We start from the raw sequence: 5,909 nt of genomic DNA on the forward strand, positions 1-5,909 counted from the left end.
GTGACCACAATGTAAGGGCCAGTCCAACGAGATCGAAGCTTACCTGGAAAGAGATGTAAGGACTTTCTGACCAAGTGTGAATGATTTTCGTAGAATACGTTGGTCATGAAACGCCTTCATTCTGTCCTTATAAATTCTCGAGTTCTCATATGCATCGTTCCGAATTTCTTCGAGTTCATTCAACTAAAGTTTGCGTAGCGAGCCAGCGTTGTCTAGATTGAAATTCAATTCTTTTATTGGCCAGTAGGCTCTATGTTCCAACTCCACAAGCAAGTGGCAAGCCTTTTCATAAACAAGTCTAAAGGGAGACATTCCAATAGGGGTTTTAAACGCAGTACGATAAGCTCATAAGGCATCAGTCAATCGGATTGACCAATCCTTACGGTCAGGGTTAACCATTTTCTCCAAAATGTGTTTGATCTCCCTATTGAAAATCTCAACTTGCCCACTTGTCTGTGGGTGATATGGGGTGCTCACCTTATGAGAGATATCATATTTCTTCACTAAACTCTCGAATGGCCTATTACAAAAGTGTGAGCCCCCATCACTAATGATAGCTCGAGGCGTTCTGAATCAGGAAAGGATGTTCTCTTTTAGGAATTTAATGATTGTGCGATGGTCATTATTCCGACACGGAATTGCTTCAGCCCATTTAGTGACATAGTCTACAGCGAACAAAATATATAGATTTCCAAAAGATTGGGGGAATGGTCCCATGAAATCAATGCCCCAGCAATCAAATGCCTCGATGATAAGAATGGGATTCAAGGGCATCATATTTCGATGGGACAACACTCCCAATTTCTGACAACGCTCACAACCTTTGCAAAACTCATGAGTGTCCCTGAACATAGTAGGCCAGTAAAAGCCACACTGCAAAATCTTGGCCGTGGTCTTTTTAGCAGAAAAGTGACCACCACAGGCCTGTGAGTGACAAAAGGAGATGACACTCTGATGCTCATCGTCTGGCACACATCTCCTCAGGATTTGTTCTGGGCAATATTTAAACAAATATGGATCATCCCAGAAAAAGTTGCGTACCTTGGTGAAAAATTTCTTCTTATCTTGCGCAGTCCAATGTGTTGGTATGGAACCTGTGGCAAGATAATTAGCAATATCAGCGAACGAAGGTGAATGGGAGACTCTGAACAATTGTTCATCAGGGAACATGTCATTGATATGTGTCGTTTCAAGGGAATCAGAGGGATAAGGCGAGAAAGATGGTCAGCCACTACGTTCTCTACTCCCTTTTTATCTTTTATTTCTAGGTCAAATTCCTGGAGTAAAAGGATCCATCGTATCAGGCGAGGCTTAGCATCATTCTTAGACAGAAGATACTTGAGCGCCGCGTGATCAGTGTAAATAATGATCTTGGATCCAATCAAGTAGGACCGAAATTTGTCCAAAGCGAACACTACGGCCAAGAGTTCCTTTTCTGTAGTCGAGTAGTTCACTTGGGCAGGATTTAGAGTCTTACTCGCATAATGAATAACGTAGGATTTCTTATCTTTTCTCTGGCCTAAAACTGCCCCAAGAGCATAATCAGACGCGTCGCACATAACTTCAAAAGGAATGCCCCAGTCGGGTGGTTGTATGATGGGTGCACTAGTCAACATACCCTTAAGCTTAGTGAAAGCTTCCTGACATGGCTCAGTCCACTCGTATGGTGCATCCTTTTGAAATAGATTATATAAAGGATGAAAGAGGAGACTAAAGTCCTTTATGAATCACCTGTAAAATCCTGCGTATCCTAAGAAGGATCGCACGTCTCTAATGTTCTTGGGTGGAGGTAGGTTAGAGATAAGATCGATTTTTGCCTTATCCACCTCGATTCCTTTGGACGAGATAATATGTCCAAGGACAATTCCCTTATGAACCATGAAATGGCACTTCTCCCAATTAAGTACCAAGTTCTTTTCTTCACATCTTTTCAGTACACATTTAAGACTCTCTAAGCACTCGCTGAAAGATGACCCGAAAACAGAGAAATCGTCCATGAAGACCTCTAGATATTTCCCCACCATGTCAGAAAAGATACTCATCATACATCGCTGAAAGGTGGCAGGGGCATTACATAATCCGAATGGCATCCTTCTGTAGGCAAAGGTGCCGGAGGGACATGTAAATGTAGTCTTTTCCTGGTCCTCAGGGGCGATTTCAATCTGATTGTAGCCCGAATACCCGTCAAGGAAACAGTAATAGGAATGACTAGCTAGTCTTTCCAATATTTGATCAATGAAGGGTAAAGGAAAGTGGTCCTTCCTCGTGACGGTGTTCAGCTTCTTGTAGTCAATGCACATTCTCCAACCAGTAGTAACTCTAGTTGGCACGAGTTCATTATTAGCATTGGCTACAATAGTGATTCCGAACTTCTTAGGAACCACCTGAGTTGGACTCACCCATTGACTATCGGATATGGGGTATATGATACCCACATCTAATAGTTTAAGAACCTCGGCCTTAACCACTTCCCTCATGTTTGGATTTAGTCTACGTTGTGATTGTTGAGCGGTCTTAGCATTATCCTCAAGATAAATGTGGTGAGTACTAATCAAGGGGTCGATTCCCTTGAGGTCCACTATCGTCCATCCAAGGGCTCCCTTATGCTCAATGAGAGTAGATATGAGCATACTCTCCTGTTCTTTCTCTAGGTGGACAAATATCACCACCGAGTATGTCTCATTTTGACCTAAATAGACATATTTTAAATCAGAGGGCAAAGGTTTTAGGTCAAGCTTCGGTGGCTTGAGGTTAGACGGTAGAGGCACTACATCAGTTTAGGATAACTCTTCAAATTGTGGCCTCCACTGATTAACTTCAAGTACCGGTACAGTATCAAGCAAGGCACACGTCTCCCTAATCATATCATCATCAAAATCATGGGAGTGGGCCAGGCACGTCTCTAAAGGGTCAGAGGATAAGGTCAGAGGTGTCGTATCTTCCACTAAAGAGTCAATCATGTTAATATCGTGGAAATCGTCATCATCCTCTAAGTTTCTGCCGTTACTGAAAAATATGTTTGACTCCAATGTCATATTCCCAAAGGACATAGTCATGACACCATTCCTGCAATTGATAATTGCGTTTGAAGTGGCAAGGAATGGGCGACCTAGAATGACGGGAATTTGAGTGCTCATATTATTGATGAGTTCGATGTCCAAGATGATAAAATCTACAGGGTAGTAAAATCTATCAACTTGGACCAACATATCCTCAATTATCCCTCTTAGTACATGAACAAAGCGATCAGCAAGTTGTAGTGTGGTTAGGGTGGATTTTAATTCACTCAAACCTAACTATTTGTATACCGAGTAGGGAATCAGATTGACGCTCGCTCCTAAGTCAAGAAGTGCATGATCAATTCGATGGTCCCCGATTACACATGATATGGTTGGGCTACCGGGATCTTTGAATTTCTGTGGCATGTCTTGATTTAGGATGGCACTCACTTTCTCGGTCAAGAAGATCTTCTTTTGAATATTTTGTCATCGTTTGGTCGTGTATAAGTCTTTCAGGAATTTGGCATATGAAGGTATTTGTTTTATGACATCAAGTAGAGGAATGTTGACTTTCACTTGTTTCAACACCTCTAGGATATCCTGAGAGTCAGAGAGAGGTTTTGGTGTGACCAACTGTTGGGAAAATGGAGCAACTGGCTTTTCTAGAAGTTCCGATTCTAATTTTTGTGGGGCCTCACTAGATCCATTATTGTTGTCCTCTTCTGATTTTTGAGGCTTTTCGGGCCTAACCGAAAGGGTTTTATCAATTATCTTGCCACTCCTAAGAGTGGTGATGGATTTAGCATGCCCCATTTGATTTGAAGAGCTGTGATCACTTATCTCGTAATGCGGTTTAGGATTGGGGAGTGATTGTGCAGGAAGCATCCCCTTTTCTATAACCGTCATACGTGAATCCATCTTTTGCATAAAGTCTCACATTGCCTGGGTCAGCTCTTGTATGGAATTTTAAACCGGTTCTTCTTGAGGTTTTCCCTGATCTGGATTTTGATTGAAGAAACCTTGAGGAGTAGCAGTTTGTGCATTTCTCCAACTAAAGTTTGGATGATTTTTTCAACCAGGATTGTACGTATTAGAGGTTGGTCCATTGAAAGGTCTTTGATAATTATTTACGGCATTGGATTGTTCATTCAACACTTCTCGAAAGGTAGGTATTGTAGGACAATTTTCAGTTGTATGAATGTTGCAATCACAGATGCCGCAAACGCTTTCATTAACCTTATCCATCTTTCCTTCCATGGCCTCAACTTTCCTTATGAGCGTAGTCACTTTACACTTGAGATCATCCTCTTCTTTCAAGAGATACAATCCACTTTTCTCCTTTAATTGAGTCGGCCTAGACGTGGTGTTCGATTTTGGGTAATAATCCCATGATTGTGTTTTTTCAGCAAGACTATCGAGGTAATCCCATACCTCGTCGACATTTTTATTAATGAATTCTCCATTACACATTGTCTCGACCATTTGGCGTATGGAAGATGTCAGTTCATCGTAGAAAAAATTTATAATGCGCCACGTTTCAAAGCCGCGTTGTGGGCATGAACTGACCAAATCCTTGAACCTTTCCCAACATTGGTAAAATGTTTCATCCTCCTTTTGGGTGAAGTTCATGATTACTTTTCTAAGGGTAATCGTTTTATGATGTGGAAAAAATTTCTTTATAAATTTCCTTTGCATATCATTCCATGTGTCAATAGATCTAGAACGCAGTGAATGAAACCACGTCTTAGCCTTCTCCTTTAAAGAAAAAGGAAAGAGTCTCAGCCTGACTGTGTCCTCAGACACATTTTGAAAATATAAAGTGGCTATGATCTCATCAAACTCTTTCAAATGTAAATATGGTTCTTTAGATTCAAACCCATGGAACTTAGGAAGGAGTTGGATAATCCCTGGCTTGATGTCCATATGTCCTGTATTTTCAGGAAAAATCATGCATGAGGGCGTACTCACCCCCGCTGGTTGTAAATAATCTCGTAAAGTACGAGGCGGGGGTGATTGATACACCTCATTCTCATCCTGAATGTCCTCCACCCTAGGTTGGGGTAGAAGAGGTTGGTTTTCAGCCATCACTTCAATTAACTCAGGGAATTTCGAGTGGTGTTTAGTCCTGCGATGGATAGTTAACCCCTCAACCAATCCTCCTTCAGTCAAGAGACGTCGAGTGTTGTTACGGGCCCACTTGGGCATGAAACACTCACAGCCCTCAATCAAATTCAAAACCTAATCCTAAGAAAGGAAAAGAAAATCTAGAAAGAAAAAGAGGGTTGTAAAGAAGTTACCAAATTGGAGTCCCTAAGTTAAAAACCTGCAAAAGAAAACAAAACAAGTCAGATTCTAAAAAGAAAGTCTAAAATTAGAAAATCCTAAAAAAGAAAGATAGAAGTAAACTAGTTTCTAAAAGAAGAAATTCCTAAAGGAAAGTGGAAATTTCTAAAATAAATTAGGAAAGTCCTAAACTTAGAAAGTACATTACTAAAAGAGATCTGAAAAATAGAAAGGAGAGAAAGAGCTTACCGAATTAGAAAATTCTATCTTAAAAGCCTACAAAATAGGAAAGTTTCTAAACATAAAGTCTACAGGTAGAAAATTTCTAAAAATAAATTAGGAAACAAAGTTAGATTCTAAAAGAGTTAGAATTAGAAAGTTACTAAAAATAAAAAATAGAAAGTTAGTTTCTAAAAAAAAAAAGGAAAATTTTCTAAAATTAGAAAATAGAAAGTTACTTAAAAGAAGAATCTAAATCTAAAATTAGAAAAGTACAGAAAGTAAGAGGAGAAGTTAGAAAGATGGTACCAAATGAGAAGTTCCTATGTTAAGATCCTGTAAAATAAAACAAAAGAGATTAGTTTCTAAAAAGGAAAGTTCTAGAGTTAGAAAGTTTCTAAAAATAAA

General features: G+C 39.8%; 1 non-coding gene across 1 annotated transcript; it reads left to right on the top strand.

The window, feature by feature from the left end:
- The first annotated feature begins 4,539 nt into the window (after positions 1-4,539).
- On the top strand, positions 4,540-4,646 carry LOC131247591 (small nucleolar RNA R71). Its single transcript, XR_009171869.1, has one exon. It is a non-coding gene; the product is annotated as a small nucleolar RNA R71 (small nucleolar RNA).
- The last annotated feature ends 1,263 nt before the right edge of the window (positions 4,647-5,909 follow it).

The sequence above is a fragment of the Magnolia sinica genome, chromosome 5 (assembly GCF_029962835.1).
Source record: "Magnolia sinica isolate HGM2019 chromosome 5, MsV1, whole genome shotgun sequence".
NCBI classification, from domain to species: Eukaryota; Viridiplantae; Streptophyta; class Magnoliopsida; order Magnoliales; family Magnoliaceae; genus Magnolia; species Magnolia sinica.